Below are 17,057 nucleotides of genomic sequence, written 5' to 3' on the forward strand. Positions count from 1 at the left end.
AAAAAAAAAACAAGGGGAATAGAAAGAAAAAGAGCTGGTAAAGGAACCTGAGTTGTGGTATTCAAGATAGAAGTGGTAGAAAAACAGTGCTCTGAGAGCCAATGGATTAGCCTTTGGGGAAGAAAGAAAGCGGAACTAGTGTCAAGTATAGCAGGTTGGAGGGAAGACTGACATCAGATAACTTTGAGGTTCTGATAACTTTAGGAGGAATTCAGGCCTAGCTTATAAAGGAAATGCTCAGGGCAGGCACTATGGCTCACACCTGTAATCCCAGCAGTTTGGGAGGCTGAGGCGGTGGGTCACTTGAGGTCAGGAGTTCGAGATCAGCCTTGCCAACATGGTGAAACCCCATCTCTACTAAAAATGCAAAAATTAGCTGGGCATGGTGGCAGGCGCCTATAATCCCAGCTACTCAGGAGGCAGAGGCAGGAGAATTGCTTGAACTTGGGAGGTGGAGGTTGCAGTGAGCCGAGATTGCACCATTGCACCCCATCCTGGGTGAAACAGTGGAACTCTGTCTCAAAAAACATAAAAAAAAATTTAAAAAAGGCAATGCACACAGAAATGTTTTACAGTTGGAAAGTTTTAGATTTAACTTTAATAAATTAAACTTCAAAGATACAATTGTCATTGTTATAGTTTTACACTGTAACTTTTATTCTAATATTTCTCTACAACTTATTTATTTTTACTGTGAACTTTTTTTTAGTTTTATATTGTGTGTACAAGGGCATATTGATCTATATTGAGTGGACTTTGATAACTTGTCAAGAACATCAGTTTCACTATAATTGACATATAGAACTTTTCTAGAAATCTGACTTTGAAGTTGAGTGAATCCAAAACATCTTTTTTATTTTTTTGAGACGGAGTCTTACTCTGTTGCCCAGGCTGGAGTGCAGTGGTGCGATCACGGCTCACTGCAAGCTCTGCCTCCTGGGTTCACGCCATTCCCTGGCCTCAGCCTCCGGAGTAGCTGGGACTACAGGCGCCCACCACCACGCCCAGCTAATTTTTTTTTTTTTTTTGTATTTTTAGTGGAGACGGGGTTTCACCGTGTTAGCCAGGACGGTCTCGATCTCCTGACCTTGTGATACACCCGCCTCGGCCTCCCAAAGTGCTGGGATTACAGGCGTGAGCTACCGTGCCCAGCTCAAAACACCTTTTAAAATCTCTTTAGATTTCATTTTAGAACCTGTTTCTCAATAGTGTCTACGGGTAAAATTTTAACTGTTTTATGATTTGACTTATTAGCTGTTACTTTTCAGAATTACGTCAAGAATGTGTTCTAGATATTTAAAATTTATTTAATAGTTAAAGCACTTAATTTAAGTAGTTTTTCCTCTGCAGTCTATACCTACATACTATCTCTTACATGTTCATTTTGGTCCCTCAGCTTTGGTATGTGATTCATCTGTTAGTAAATAAATGCTAGGTTCTTTCCTCTCAATTACAGTCATTGGTCTGATAATCCTGTGAGTCAATCTGCACGCAACAAGGAGCTCATATCAAACTCCTGGCAGGTTTAGTTAAAATTAAAATGCATGCTTAACTGTAGAGATTGTCAAGTGTGGAAATAATATTTGTCCAGCTGGACAGCTTTCTTTTGTAGTTGCTAAATGAAAGTTGAGATTCTGTCTGCTCCTTGAAAGCTTCTGTGTCATGAAGGTAATTTGGACTGTTTGTGGTTTGACAGGGATTATTAAAATCAGATGAAGTGAAGGGAAGCAAGTGTGAGAAAGCAAAATTGACACTGACACTCTCTATTATTTGCAGCTTGGATCATGATGACTATGTTGATATGATAGATTCACTGTTGAGATAAGTAAAGCAGCAAATAAAATAAAAAGCCAGTATAGTGATGGATTTTTAGATTTAATTTGAAGAAATCCAAAATTTACTTTCATTGATTGTTTTTAAAATAGATTTTCAAGTTATTTCATATGAATTTGTCCTAACCACTGACAAATTATACTTCTATTGAACTATAGAATTAAAAAGTATACTACAAAGGCTGTATGACAGAAGATTAAATATTAAAGAAGTAGATCACATGATTAAATCACAGAATTTTAAAACTAGAGAGTCCTTAAAAATCGTTTTTATCTAACATCCTTTTTTTGTAGATGGAAACTAAAAAGCATTTTAAGGTATCACATTTAAATTTTAATTGATAGCTTCCTACCTTTCACAATTTTTTAAAAATGGCTTACATAGTTTAAAAGCCATTTAAAAATTGTTTAAGCCACATTCGTAGGTGACTTTTTTCTGTTTAATAATACTCAAGTTACGTTATTATAGTTATATATAGCCTTTAAATAGTATTATCTACATTGGTGAAATAAATGCCTTTCATAAATATGATTTTCTACTGAGAACATTATTAGTGTAGAGGAAGTTATGACTAGAAGGCTATTTCAAGATGTCAGTCAAGAAGGGCTATAGTAGAAAAATATAATTATTTAATAGGAATAGGAATTAAGTTAAATATGAGGAACTATATTTATATAAAACAAGATGAGTTTTTCTATGCATTGTGGAAAATCCTGTGTTTATTTATTTAAGCAGGTAGTGAAATGATCAGATTAAATGTATAAAATGAGAAGCGTAGAGTCCATATGCAAGACAGACACCAACTGGGTGTCCTACAATTCAATTCAAATTCAATTCTGACACTACCAGGACCCCACAAGTTCAGAGCTCAGACCCATAAGACTGCCCTCACTTCACATGCCAGCTGCAGGTGGGTTTCCCAGATGACCCACACTTCCGCCACAAGACTACAAATTTGGGGGTTGCCACAGTTCAATAATTCATTAGAATGATGCACGGAACTCAGGGAAGCAGTATACATACAGTTTTATTAGAAAGGATACAATGTAGGAACAGCCAAATGAGAGAGATGCATAAGATAAAGTAAGGAAGAGGATTATGGCACAGAACTTCCTGTCTGGGTGTGCCATCCTCTCAAGACATGGATGTGTTCACCAATTTGGAAACTTCCTGAACCTCCTTGTTTAAGAATTTTTATTGGGATCCATTATGTAGACACGATTGATTAAATCATTGGCCATAGGTGATTGGTCTCAATCCCAAGTCCCTTTCCTGTCTCTGGAGGTTAGAGTTAGAGGGAGTGGAGCTGAAAGTTAATGCAGTAATCAAATGGTTGGTTTTTTTAGACTAGCTCCCATCCTGAAGCTCTCTAGGGGCCCTCCAGAGTAACCTCATAAATATAAAATCACCTGTGAATAACAAGAGACATTTCAATCACTCAGGAAATTCCAAGGGTTTTTGGAGCTCTGTGCCAGGAAGGGGGAAAGGAGTTAAAACCAAATGTGTGTATATGTGTGTGTGTGTGTGTGTGTGTGCTGTGTGCGCACACGCGCACGTGTATATAATTATACCACAAGATATGAGTCTTGGAAGTCAGATGGGAGGTTTTTCAGCAAGAAATAATGTCCAAATCTGCGACACTGGTTGCAGACGGAGGTAAATGTCATCTTTGAGAGCATTTGGTGACCATTTAAGATCTTAGGGAGAAAAAGTATCCAAGAACTTGGTGACCATTTAAAACAGGGGTCAGCGAACATTTTCTATTATGACTGAAATAACCAAAAGGCCAGATAGTAAATATTTTAGAATTTGTGGACACATATGGCCTCTGTAGCATATTCTTTTTTGTTTGATTTTTATTTTTACAACTCATTAGATATGTAAAAACTATCAGGCCATAGAAAAGCAAGCCATGTCATAGTTTGCTGATACCTGATTTAAGATACTAGGGCAAGAAACAGGGAGATGAGGTAAATGGTTATCCTGTAAGGTAGGACGAGAAGCCAGTTTAAGGAAAAGACTCTGAATTAAATTTTGGACATACTGAGTTTTCGTTGGCCCTCTGAAGGTTTGCTGAAAATAATTACTGACATGAGGCAGATAAGTGGGAGAAAAGACACATGAATTTATTTTTGTGTATATACAAGAGCCTTCAGAATGAAGACCCAACCCCTACCCCTCCCAATAAGAGCTTATATACTATCTTGTAGTTACAGAAAGAATGACAGCTCAGAGAATGGCCAAGAATGGGTTATGATGGTACATTAAGTTATAGGAGGGAGAGAAGAGGCTTGACTAGCCAAGGTGGTCTTGTTATGTTGATGAAACCTCACAGGAAGCAGCCCTCAGAGAAAAAATGGTAAATGTTTCTTTTCAGACTTTTAGAGGTGTCAGACTCTCAGTTAATCTTTCCTAGATTCAGACAAGAGAAGGCCTGGCTGCATTAATGCAGATTCTTTATGGATGCATGTTTTCCTGAAAAAAGACAGCTTTGCAGGGCCATTTCTGTTTCCCGGCCTTCTGACAGCCACCTCAAAATATGAAATATATTTTGTGGTAAAATATTTTGATCCCCATCATAAGTTTAAAGAACCTTCGAATCAGTGATGTGGAATTGTCTGGTAAGTACTTGGAAATATGTATGGGAGTTTTGGAGGAATGACTATAATTATAGATAGAGACTTTGAATTTTCATCATAGAGATGATAGTGTCAAGCTGAAATGACCAAAAGGATCATAATCCAGTTTTAAACAGTTTATTCAAGTGAAAAACTGGGAGTAGCCATCCAAGAAACACAGACTCCAGGGAAATGGGATCAGTTAAAGTTTTGCTTATATAGGTAGGAAACAAAATATATTTAGTAGGATTGTTCCATTTTCTATACAAGGCTGGTTTATGAGTTACAACAATTTAATGAGTTACAGTTTGTTTTCATTTCCAAAGAACTTGTTTTCATTTTGTGTCCTATTTAAAAGAGAGTATTTAACATTCCATCTTAGACAGTGTGATAGTCATGAAGTCTTTGCATAGAAAACGTTAAGAGGGAAGTTAATCTATAGTAAAGATCAACAGTTAGGAGAGAAGGGATCTTCCCTGGCACCCTATAGTCCTTTACAACATTTTCCAAAACAATATAAATTGTTTTATTGAAAACATAAAAGTACTCTTGTAAAATTATATAAAATGCAGTTGATTTGCTTGAAGAAAGCTCAGTAAAGGTATTTAAAAGAATACACGTGTAGGGAAGAAAAAGTAATATCCTTTCTTCCCATCTTAGGTTCATGGCTGAGGATCCTGTAAGTAGAAGACAGATTAACAAGAGAAAAGCATACAAATATATTTGATTAAGTTTTACATGACATGGGAGCATTCAGAAATGAAGACCTAAGGAAACAGAACAACTTATGTATTTTTATGGACAGTCATGCAGAAGTATGATGGATGACAAAAGGCTATGATCTAATAATAAACTGGTGGAATTTAGCGAGATCTGTTTGTTATGATCCTTCTCTGTGTGTCTGTGTCTTCAGAGATAAGGACATTGCTTTCTTCCCGGTATAGGGAATGCACTTGTGGAATGAAGGTCTTATGACCTACTTCAGTGGAAGGTGGAGAATTCTTTTACAATCTGCTTCAGAGAAGAAGGGGAGGAAGAAAGTCAGAGAGACTTTCCTGTTTCTGCTGTTTTCTCAAGTGCCAGAGTACTCCAAACTTTGCGGTAACATGTCCTAAACCTCATCACAGGTCTAGAGAGAACCCTGTGGTGAATATTGGTGTTTAATGGCAGATATGGGAAAGAAGCCTATCAAAATATTTATTAATTTAACACAAAAAACTACTGTGGTTACTTTAAGGGAAAAAAAAAATGTGAGTGTTGGGCAGTGGAGCATGGAGAAGATTTATTGTGTGTATCTCACATAACCTAATGAAAACTTTGTGTGTAATCAGGGAAGAGCAAAAACTGCAGTTCTAGTGGCCTCAGCCAAAAAACATTCATTCACATGCTTTTGGGAGGCTGGAATTAACTTGATTGGTTTACCACCAGTGATGTCTTATCCCTGCCTCCATTCCAAATTTCAAAAATCATTTAGTATACATCTAAATGTTACCAGGGAGTCCTTGCTCCCAGAGCTCCCAAGATGGCGGCGGGCTGCTTCCAAAATGGCGGCGGGCTGCTTCCAAGATGGTGGCAAGCCTCATGTTCTCTGACCTGGGGTTCTCAGCTTCACGGATTCCAAGGAATGGAATCTTGGGCCATGCAGTGAGTGTTATAGCTCTATTAGAAGCTGTGGGTCATAGAAGAGAACCGTGGAACCCAGTGACTAGTGTTCAGCTCAATTAGGAACCCAGGCACTTAGCTGTGCAGGAACAATGGCAAGCTTTTAGCCTGATCAGGAGCGGCAATGGGCGCCTCCCTGGATCAGGAGCACAGCAGACACCCTGCCAGATCCAGAGGGATGGAAGTTAGCAGCAGGTCTGTGATGGCAGCAAAGGCAGTAGTGGACAGTGAGCGAAAGCACCACTCCAGCCATAACAAACAGGGACCAGAAAAGAGTGCAGTTGCAAGATTTAATAGTGTGAAAACAGAGCTCCCATACAAAGGGAGGGGACCCAAAGAGGGTAGCCATTGCTGGCTGAATGCCTGGGATTATATCCGGATCATTGTCCCTCCTGCTGTGCTCTCAGGCAATAGATGATTGGCTATTTCTTTACCTCCTGTTTTTGCCTAATTAGTATTTCAGTGAGCTCTCTTTACTACCTGATTGGTCACGTGTGAGTTAAGTTGCAAGCCCCATGTTTGAAGGTGGATGCGGTCACCTTCCCAGCTAGGCTTAGGGATTCTTAGTCAACTTAGGAAATCCAGCTAGTCCTGTCTCTCATAATGGTCTAACCCTAAATCCATTATGGCTAGGGTTAGATCCTATCACACAGAAATGGACCCTCATTGTGTATCTGTATGTTGTATAATTGATTTAAAAAAAAAAAAAAGAAAGAAAGGAGCCTTGCATGGTGGCTCACATCCATAAGCCCAGTACCTTGAAGGCTGAGTCATGTGGATTGCTTGAGCCCAAGAGTTTGAAAGCAGCCTGGGCAACATGGCAAAACCCAATCTCTACAAAAATTAGCCAGGCATGGTAGCACGTACCTGTAGTCCCAGTTAGTAGGGGTCTGAGGTGGGAGGATCACTTGGCCCAGGAGGTCAAGGCTGCAGTGAACTGTGATCGTGCCACTGCACTTAGGCCTGGGCAACAGAGCCAGACTCTATCTCAAAATAAATAAATAAATATATTAATTAATTAAAAAAGAAATGTGATCTGGCCAGCTACCCAAAATGATGTTTCCTACCAGGAGCCTGGTAAACAAATAAATGGTGTGAGTGACAAGATGGAAAACTAGGAAGGCGTGCTATTTAGGAAGATTGTCAAGAGACGAGACAATTTCAAGGAAGGAGTAGCTATCAGTACTGAATAGTGCAAAGAGATTAAGCGTGATAGGAACTGAAAAATATTTTGTCAATTTGTAAGGTTCGAGGCAGAAATTATTACTCTGGGTTGAGGAGTAAATGAGAGGTGAGAACACAGGAAATGTAGACTACTATTTTGAGAAGCTGGGATATGACAGGAAGGGATACTAGGGTAGGTTTTGCTGGTTTCTAAAAAGTAAGAAGCTTGGACATGTTTATAGTCTGCTGAAAGGGATATTGATGATACAAGACTGGTGATAATTCATGGAACAAAGCTCTGGATGGCATAAAAGCGTATTGTAATGGGTAGATGTTTTAATCAAATTAAAGTTAAGCTAAATAATAATGTCACCAATATTTTAGGAAAATAGTACCACATTAATACGACTTGCTTATTAATACTATTAACATTTTAGGAGAAATTTTTAAACTCTTGGAACTTAATTTAAGAACCTTAAATCCTTTAGAAGAAAGCATTTTGATACAAAGTGCATGCTAAGTTCAAATCATTGTTATTAAGTTATTAAAAGAGAGTTTCTTTAAAATATAATTGACATCTGGCGGGACATGTGGCTCATGCTCATGCCTGTAATCCCAGCACTTTGGGAGGCCGAGGCAGGCGGATCACTTCCAGACCAACCTGGCCAATGTGGTGAAACCCATCTCTATGAAACATACAAAAAACCAAACTGAAACAAAACAAAACAAAAACTAGCCGGGTGTGGTGGCACACACCTGTAATCCCAGCTACTAGGGAGGCTGAGGCAGAAGAATCGCTCGAATCCAGGGGGCGGAGGTTACAGTGAGCCGAGATCGCACCACTGCACTCCAGCCTGGGCAACAGAGTGAGACTCTGTCTCAAAAAAAAAAAAAAAAGTAATTGATATCTCATAAACTGTATTTATTATTATTCCCAGTTGATACATAATACAAAACTGCCTTTTAAAAAGTGCTCCATAACTTAAATTTTCTACTAATGCAGATCTTCAAGTTAATAAACTTTTACTATACTTGAAAATTCATTAGTTAATATCATTAATCTCATGATCTGTGACATTATTTAGGTCTAATCTCAACAGATACAGTAATTTTATGACTTTGAAATCATGTGAAATATATGAGTGCCAGTTATAAAGGAATGCTAACATTAAAATTTATATTATCTTGGTTTCACCTTCCATTAAAGCAAGAGATGGCTAGGATTGCATATTGAAAATTATAAAGTTATTAAAATGAGAATATTATATAGAAAGAGAACTGCATTGAAAAATAAAGCAATGTCAGAATTGGTGAGCAAATCACATGACAATTAATTCTGTTTGCTTGTCAAGCTACAATAGTGTATTCTGACTGATCCTGTCAATTTCTACTTCATACACACACATATATAAATAATTAATAGGAGTTACAGTGGAGTATCTTATATTTTAAATGGAGGAATTTTAATAGTCATAGTATATTAATATGAGTACTTACCAGATATATATAGATAATCTAGTTTACATAATTATAGTAATCAGAACTTCCACAGTTATTAGCAGAAAGCATAGCAGTCTATATAAGAAAATCTAATATATAGATAAGAGTTGAGAAAATAAATTGAATGGAATAACAAGTTCTTTGTTTCCTAATATGACTTCAATATCTAAGGGGTTTAAATGACTATCAACAAATTAAGATCCACTGGAGTGTTTATGTAGTCATTGGGGGAAGGCTAAAACATTAAAATCTCAACTCCCAGTAATTAATGAGAAGAAAGAAATTTCAGGCAACCCTAAAATATTACAAGTAAGCTCTGGCCTTTAAAAAAGTTGATGGTGTTGTTTTTTATGTTTTGTTTTTTGTTTTTGTTTTTGCAATTATGTAGATTTCACAATGAAGGACATTTATAATAGTTCTAGGGAAAACTGTCAAATGTATATGGCAGAAAAATAAATCAACATATATAAGAGGTAAAATATTAATTTTTTGTAAAAGTTGAAGTCTATATAGAGAGGCAATTTATAGCATTATGATTCAGGACAGCCCTTGAAGCAATAGGAATCCCAGCTTTGCCATTTCATATCTAAGTGACCTTGGACAAGTCATGAATCTTTCTGTGCCTCAGTTTCCATATCTTTAATAAGATTATAATATTATCTATCTGTTTATGTTAAGAATTAAATGAATTCATATATATATATATATATATATATATATAAAGTACACAGAACAATGCCTGGCTCATATAAGTGCTACAAAAGAGTCGGCTGTTATCATTACTATTATTTAGCCATTTTAGCTTTAATCCAGGTCTCAATGAATGAGATCACTGAATTACATATATTTTCCAAGATTTAGTAAAAATTAAATATTGAATTTTTTAATCTTGGCAGGACTTTGTAAATGATATAGGAATATTACTTTCTGACTAAATATGAATGGCAAAATAAAAATGAGCCAGGCCAGAAGAAAAGGCTGGTGCATGTTTAAGAATGGTGACCTGGTCGGTTTATTTTCACTTTGCTTTATTACCAAGCCAGCAACACAAACCAAACCAGCAATACAAAGAATAATACAAATAATATAGAGAATATAAGGAATAAATAGACCAAGAATACATGATGGCCTGTGAAGGTATGATTCCCTAATGTTACCCCTTTTCCATGTGATGGCATGCCATAAAGATGTCTGAGTTGGTCTCAGACATCTTTTGTTGAATAAGGAGTCTGCCAAGTCAGGGGAACCTGGGAACATGAGATTACTGCCTCATAGAATATTTTATGGAGCTTAGAGTTGCAGGGGTTTTACAGGGGATCTCTCCTATCACCATAGAAGAATATCTTGCTGCCACACATTCTATTTTTTCACAAATTATTTCTTGCTAAGCTGTAGATTCTACTTCAGCTTTCTCTGTAGTGTGCCTAGGGAAGGGAAATGGGAAAAGTCAAAAGTGGCTCTGACAGTCCAAGGGACAAGAAAAATGGTAGTATTGATGAACAAAATAGTCAAGTCCATTGAAGAGCTGATTTGGGTTCAGAAATATGTCCTTCTCATGCTGTTTCTTAGAGAACATCACGATTTTATAGCTGGAAGAAAACTGAGAGCCTAATCTACCTGCCTCATTTTTAAATTTTTTTTTCTTTTTGTTTTTTTAAACAGTCTCCTTCTTGTTGCTCAGGAAGGAGTGCAACGGCGCGATCTTGGCTCACGGCAGCCTCCGCCTCCCAGGTTCAAGCAATTCTCCTGCCTCAGCCTCCTGAGTAGCTGGGATTACAGCCGTCTGCCACCATGCCTGGCTAATTTTTTGTATTTTTAGTAGAGATGGGGTTTCACCATGTTGACCAGGCTGATCTCAAACTCCTGGCCTCAGGTGATCGACCCGCCTTGGCCTCCCAAATTGCTGGGATTACAGGCATGAGCCACTGCACCCAGCCGTAAATTTTTTTTTTTTACTTTTTTTTTTTCTTTTTTCTTTTAGATGGAGTTTTGCTCTTGTCGCCCAGGCTGGAGTGCAATGGTGTGATCTCGCCTCAGTGCAACCTCTGCCTCCTGGGTTCAAGCGATTCTCCTGCCTCAGCCTCCCGAGTAGCTGGGATTATAAGCGCCAACCACCATGCCCTGCTAATTTTTTGTATTTTTAGTAGAGACGGGGTTTCACCATGTTGGTTAGGCTGGTCTTGAAATCCTGACCTCAGGTGATCCACCCGCCTCCGCCTCCCAAAGTACTGGGATTACAGGCGTGAGTCACTGCGCCCAGCCTTTACTTATTTTTTTATTGACAATAGTTGTACATGGGTACATAGTGATGTTTCAGTAAATACAACATATAGTATTCAAATCAGAGTAATTAGTCGATCCATCATCCCAAACATTTACATTTCTTTGTGTTGGGAACATTTCATATCTTCTCTTCTAGCTATTTGAAAATATATAGTATATTATTAACTATGGGAATTTTACAGTGCCATAGAAGATTCAAACTTATTCCTCCTATCTAGCTGTAATTTTGTATCCTTTAACAAATCACTTCCTTTCTTTACCCCTTACCTTTCTCAGCTTCTACTAACCTCTGTTCTACTCTTCACTTCTATGAAATCAGCTTTTTTAGCTATCATATGTAAGTGTTAGTATGCGGTGTTTAACTTTCTGTTCCTGGCTTATTTCATTTAACATGGTATCCTCCAGACTCATCCATGTTGCCATGTTTCATTTGTTTCAAGAAACTTAAATTTTCTTCATAATATCTTTCTTCACCCATTCGTCATTCAGGAACATGTTGTTTCATTTCTATGTATTTGTACACGTTCCAAAGTTTCTCTTGTTGATTTCTAGTTTTATTCCATTGTGATAAGAAAAGGTACTTGATAAGATTTCAATTATTAAAATATTTTGAGATTTGTTTTGTGTCCTAACATATGGTCAGTCCTGAAGAATGTTCCATGTGCTGATGAAAAGAATGTGTATTCTGCAACTGTTTAGTGGGATTTTCTGTACATATCTATTAGGTCTATTTTGTCTATTTAAATCCAATGTTTCTTTGTTGATTTTCTGTCTAGATGATCTTTCCAGTGCTGAGAATGGGATGTTGAAGCCCCCAACTATTATTGCATTGCAGTCTGTGTCTCCCTTTATATCTCATATTTGCCTTTTCTATCTAGTTACTCAGATGTTGGGTGCATATATATTTAGAATTGTTATATACTTTTGCTAAACTGATCCCTTTATTATTGTATAATGTCATTCCTTTTCTCTTTTTAGAGTTTTTACTTGAAGTATTTTTATCTGATATAACTATAGCTATTTCTGCTTGCTTTTGGTTTCTCTTTGTGTGGAATATCTTTTTCCATCTCTTCACTTTCAGTCTGTGTGTCTTTACAGATGAGGGTAGTTTTTTTGTGGGCAGTATATAGTTGGGTCTTGTTCTTTGATCCATTTCTATATTTTTTAATTGAGGAATTGAATCCATTTTCATTCAAGGTTATTATTGATAAGTGAGGACTTACTCCTGTTATTGTATTATTTTCTTGTTTATTTGTATATTTTTTTCCCTTAATTTCTATTTATTTTTGCAGTTTGGTGGTTTTTCTGTAGTGTTAAAGTTTGATTCCTTTTTCTTTCTCCTTTTCTACCAGTGAGTTCTATAATTTTGTGTATTTTCATGGTGGTAGTTACCATCTTTTCACATTCAGATGTAGGACTCCCTTAAGTATTTAATATAAGGCCAATATATGTCAATGAGTTTCCTTTGTTATTGCTTGCCTAGGAAAGACTGTTTCTCCATTTCTGAAGGATAGGTTTGCTGGGTGTATTATTATTGTCCAGCAGTTTTTTCTTTCAATATTTTTAATATATTATCCCATTCTCTCCAGGCTTGTAAGATTTCTGCTGAGAAATCTGCTCTTAGTCCATTGGGGATTGCATTAAATATGACTTAATGCTTTTCTCTTGCCGTTTTTAGAATTATTTTTTGTCTTTGACTTTTGACAGTTTCACTACTATATGCCTCAGGGAGGATCTGTTTGAACTGAAACTTTTTGGGGATATTTGAGCTTCCTGGATCTGGATGTTCATGTCTCTCCCAGGACTTGGTAAATTTTCAGTTATTATTTTATTAAATAAGGTTTGTATATCTTTGTCCTTCTCTTTTCCTTCTGGAACTCCCATAATGTGAAAATTAGTACATTTAATGGTGTCCCATAAACCCTGAAGGCTTTCTGCATTTTTTTTTCTTCCTGTATTATTTCAAAAGCCTGTCTTTAAGTTCAGGTATTCTTTCTTCTGCTTGGTCTAGTGTGTTGTTAAAGCTTTATGTTATATTTTTTTATTTTATTTCTGGAATTCTTCAGCTCTAAGATTTCCGTTTGGCTCATATTTATGATATCTATCACTTTGTTGAATTTTTCGTTCAAATCACAAAGTACTATCTTGATTTTATGGAATTATCTGTCTATATTCTCATATATGAGTGAGTTTTATTATTTTGAATACTTTTTCTGGCATTTTATGTAGTTCTTTGTGATTAGTGTCTACTACTGGAGAATTATTGTGTTTCTTTTTTTTTTTTTTTTTTTTTTTTTTTGACACAGAGTCTCACTCTGTCGCCCAGGCTGGAGTGCAGTGGTGCAATCTGGGCTCACTGCAAGCTCCGCCTCCCGGGCTCACGCCATTCTCCTGCCTCAGCCTCCCGAGTAGCTGGGACTACAGGCACCTGCCACCATGCCTGGCTAATTTTTTGTATTTTTAGTTGAGATGAGGTTTCACTGTGTTAGCCAGGATGGCCTCGGTCTCCTGACCTCGTGATCCGCCTGCCTCGGCCTCCCAAAGTGCTGGGATTACAGGTGTGAGCTACTGTGAATTATTGTGTTTCTTCAAATGTGTCATGTTTCCTTTCTTTATGTTTGATATGTCCCTATGTTGATTTCTTCACATCTGATGTAATAGTTGCCTCTTCCAATTTAATGGAGTAGCTTTCATAGAGAAAGATTTATTCCTATAGATGGGTCTTGCGGTGTCAGTTGGGTGGGGTGCTTTGACTTTGGTTATAGGTTCACACAGTAGTGTAATCTATGTTCAGTTTGGGGGCCTTTCCAGGTTGGATGAAGGTGTGCAGTAGTTTGGCCAGTATAAAGGTGAGTTCACCCTGGGGAAGTCCACCAAATTGTTTCTCTGGCTAGAAATGCAGGTGGCACAGATTGGTTTCCCAGCTGTGCAGGACCAGAGTTTTAATTTTTAGCTTCCACAGGTAAGTGAGCACATGTGATGTTTGTCTTTCTGTGCCAGGCTTTTTTCATTTAACATAATGACCTCCAGTTTCATCCATGTTGTTGCAAATGACAGGATCTCGTTCTTTTTTGTGGCTGAAGAGTACTCCATTGTGTATATGTACCACATTCTCTTTATCCAGTCCTCTGTTGATGTCCATTTTATCTTTTCAAAAAGCCAACTTTTTGTTTCATTGATCTTTTCTATTGTTTTCTTTGTTTCAGTTTCATTTACTTCCACTCTGATGTTTATTATTTCTTTTTTTATACTAATTTTGGGTCTAGTTTGCTCTTGCTATTCTAGTTCTTGATGCATCATTTGGTTATTTATTTGAAGGTTTTGTTCTTTTTTGATGTAAGCACTTAAAGCTATGAATTTCCCTCTTTGTACTGCTTTCGTTATATTCCATAGTTTTGTTTCTTTGTTTTTGTTTTTATTTTTTGAGATGGAGTCTCACTCTGTGGCCCAGGCTGGCTGAAGTGCAGTAGCTCGTTCTCGGCTCACTGCAACCTCTGCCTGCTGGGTTCAAGCAATTCTCCTGCCTCTGCCTCCCAAGTAGCTGGGATTGCAGGCACCCGCCACCACATCCGGCTAATTTTTGTATTTTTTAGTAGAGATGGGGTTTCACCATGTTGGCCAGGCTAGTCTTGAGCTCCTGACCTCAGGGCATCTGCCTGCCTCAGCCTCTCAAAGTGCTGGGATTACAGGCGTGAGCCACCGCGCCAGCTCCCATAGATTTTGGTATGTTGTGTTTCCATTATCATTTGTTTCAAGAAATTTTTTAATTTGCTTCATAATTTCTTCAATGACCCACTGGTCATTCAGGAGCATATTATTTAATATCCATGTGTGTGTACAGTTTCAAAATTCCTCTTATTATTAATTTCTTGTTTTATTCCATTGTGGTCAGGGAAGATGCTTGATGTTATTTCATTTTTTTGAATCTTTTAAGCCTTGTTTTGTGACCTACCGTATGGTCTTTCCTTAAGAATGATCTATGTGCTGAGGAGCGAAATACACTGAAAAAATGTATTCTTCAGCCATTGGATGAAGGAATTCTATAAATATCTATTAGGACCATTTGTTCTATAGTGCAGATTAAGTTCAATGTTTCTTTGCTGATTTTCTCTTTGTAAGATCTGTCCTATGCTGAAAGTAAGGTGTTGAAGTCTCCAGCTATTAATGTATTGAGGTCTATCTCTCTCTTTAGCTCTAATAATATTTGCTTATTATAATATCTGGATGCTCCAGTGTTGGGTGCATATATATTTATAATTGGTGTATCATCTTGGTGAATTGACCCCTTTATCATAATATAATGACCTTCTTTGTCTCTTCTTACAGTTTTTGTCTTGAAATCTATTTTGTCTGATACAAGTATAGCTACTGCTGCCTTTTGTTTGTTTGTTTGTTTGTTTCCGTTGACATGGAATATCTTTCTCCATCCCTCAGTTTTCAGTCTTTGTGTATCTTTATAGATGAAATGTATTTCTTGTAGGCAGGACACCACTGGGTCTTGGTTTTTTATCCATTCAGCCACTGTATGTCTTTTGATTGGAGAGTTTAGTCCATTTACTTTCGGTGCTATTATTGATAAGTAAGGACTTACTCTTGCTATTTTATTGTTTGTTTTCTGGTTGTTTTGTGGTTATCTCTTCCTTCTTTCCTTCCTTCCTCTCTTGCTTTTAGTTAAGGTGATTTTCTATGGGGATCTGATTTAATTTCTTGCATTTATTTTTTGTGTATCCACTGTATGTTTTTTAGATTTGAGGTTACTGTGAAGTTTGCAAATACTATCCTATAACCCATTAGTTTAGACTAATGACAACTAAACACTGATTGCATAAATAAGCAAGCAAAAAGAAAACTAGTAAAAACTTAGTTCATCAGCCTTTTAACTTTTCGTTGTTTCTCCTTATGTCTTATTGTACTGTCTACATCCTGAAAAGTTGTTTTAATTATTATTCAATTCATTCATCATTTAGTCTTTCTATTTAAGATATGAGTAGTTTACATACCACAATTACATTGTTATAATATTCTGTGTTTTCTTTGTTCTTACAATTACCAGTGAGTTTTATGTCTTCAGATGATTTCTTCTTGCTCATTAACATCTTTTTCTTTTAGTTTGAAGAACTCCCTTTATCATTTTTTGTAGGTCAGGTCTTTAGTTGATGAACTCTGTCAGCTTTTGTCTGGGAAAATCTTCATTTTTTCCTCATGCTTGACGGATATTTTTGCAGGATATACTATTATAGGGTAAAAGGTTTTTTTGGGTTTTTTTTCCTTCAGTACCTTAGGTATATCCTGCCACTCTCTCCTGGCTTGTAAGGTTTCAAAGTCTGCTGCCAGACATACTGGAGCTCCATTGTATGTTATTTGTTTATTTTCTATTGCTGCTTTTAGGATTCTTTTTTTTTTTTTGAAACGGAGTCTTACCCTGTCGCGCAGGCTGGAGTGCACTGGCTCAATCTTGTCTCACTGCAACCTCTGCCTCCCGGGTTCAAGTGATTCTCCTGCCTCAGCCTCCTGAGTAGCTGGGATTACAGGCTTGTGCCACCATGCCTGGCCAATTTTTTGTATCTTTAGTAGAGATGGGGATTTACCATGTTGGCCAGGCTGGTCTTGAACCCCTGACCTGGCGATCCACCCGCCTTGGCCTCCCAAAATGCTGGGATTACAGGCATGAGCTACTGTGCCCAGCAGGATTCTTTTTTTTTTAATCTATGACTTTTGGGAGTTTGATTATTAAATACCTTGAGGTAGTCTTCTTTGGGTTAAATCTACTTGGTGTTCTATAACCTTCTTGAACTTGAATGTTGATATACCTCTCTAAGTTTGAGGTGCCATTTTTTAAATTATTTCTTTCAATAAACTTTCTGCCCCTTTCTTTCTCTCTTTAAGGCCAATAACTCTTAGATTTGCCCTTTTCAGGCTATTTTCTAGATCTTTTGGCCTGCTTCATTATTTTTTATTCTTTTTTCTTTTGTCTCCTCTGACTATGTATTTTCAAAT

The 17,057-nt window shown here is 37.1% G+C and overlaps 1 protein-coding gene across 15 annotated transcripts in view; it reads left to right on the top strand.

Moving 5' to 3' along the window:
- Positions 1-17,057, top strand: part of KIAA0825 (KIAA0825 ortholog) — a 462,297-nt gene that overhangs the window by 54,138 nt on the left and 391,102 nt on the right. For 4 of the 15 annotated variants that reach the window (XM_063604393.1, XM_063604390.1, XM_063604388.1 and 1 more), the window contains one exon: positions 5,396-5,552. The exons of 8 other annotated variants lie outside the window; for them this stretch is intronic. The gene's annotated coding sequence lies outside the window, so the exon portion shown is untranslated. Of the gene's footprint in view, positions 1-5,395; positions 5,553-12,767; positions 12,869-17,057 lie in introns of all 15 variants that reach the window. 3 more of the 15 variants (XM_055112206.2, XM_063604385.1, XM_063604387.1) reach the window with 1 other exon arrangement.

The sequence above is a fragment of the Pan paniscus genome, chromosome 4, assembly GCF_029289425.2.
Source record: "Pan paniscus chromosome 4, NHGRI_mPanPan1-v2.0_pri, whole genome shotgun sequence".
Taxonomy (NCBI): Eukaryota; Metazoa; Chordata; class Mammalia; order Primates; family Hominidae; genus Pan; species Pan paniscus.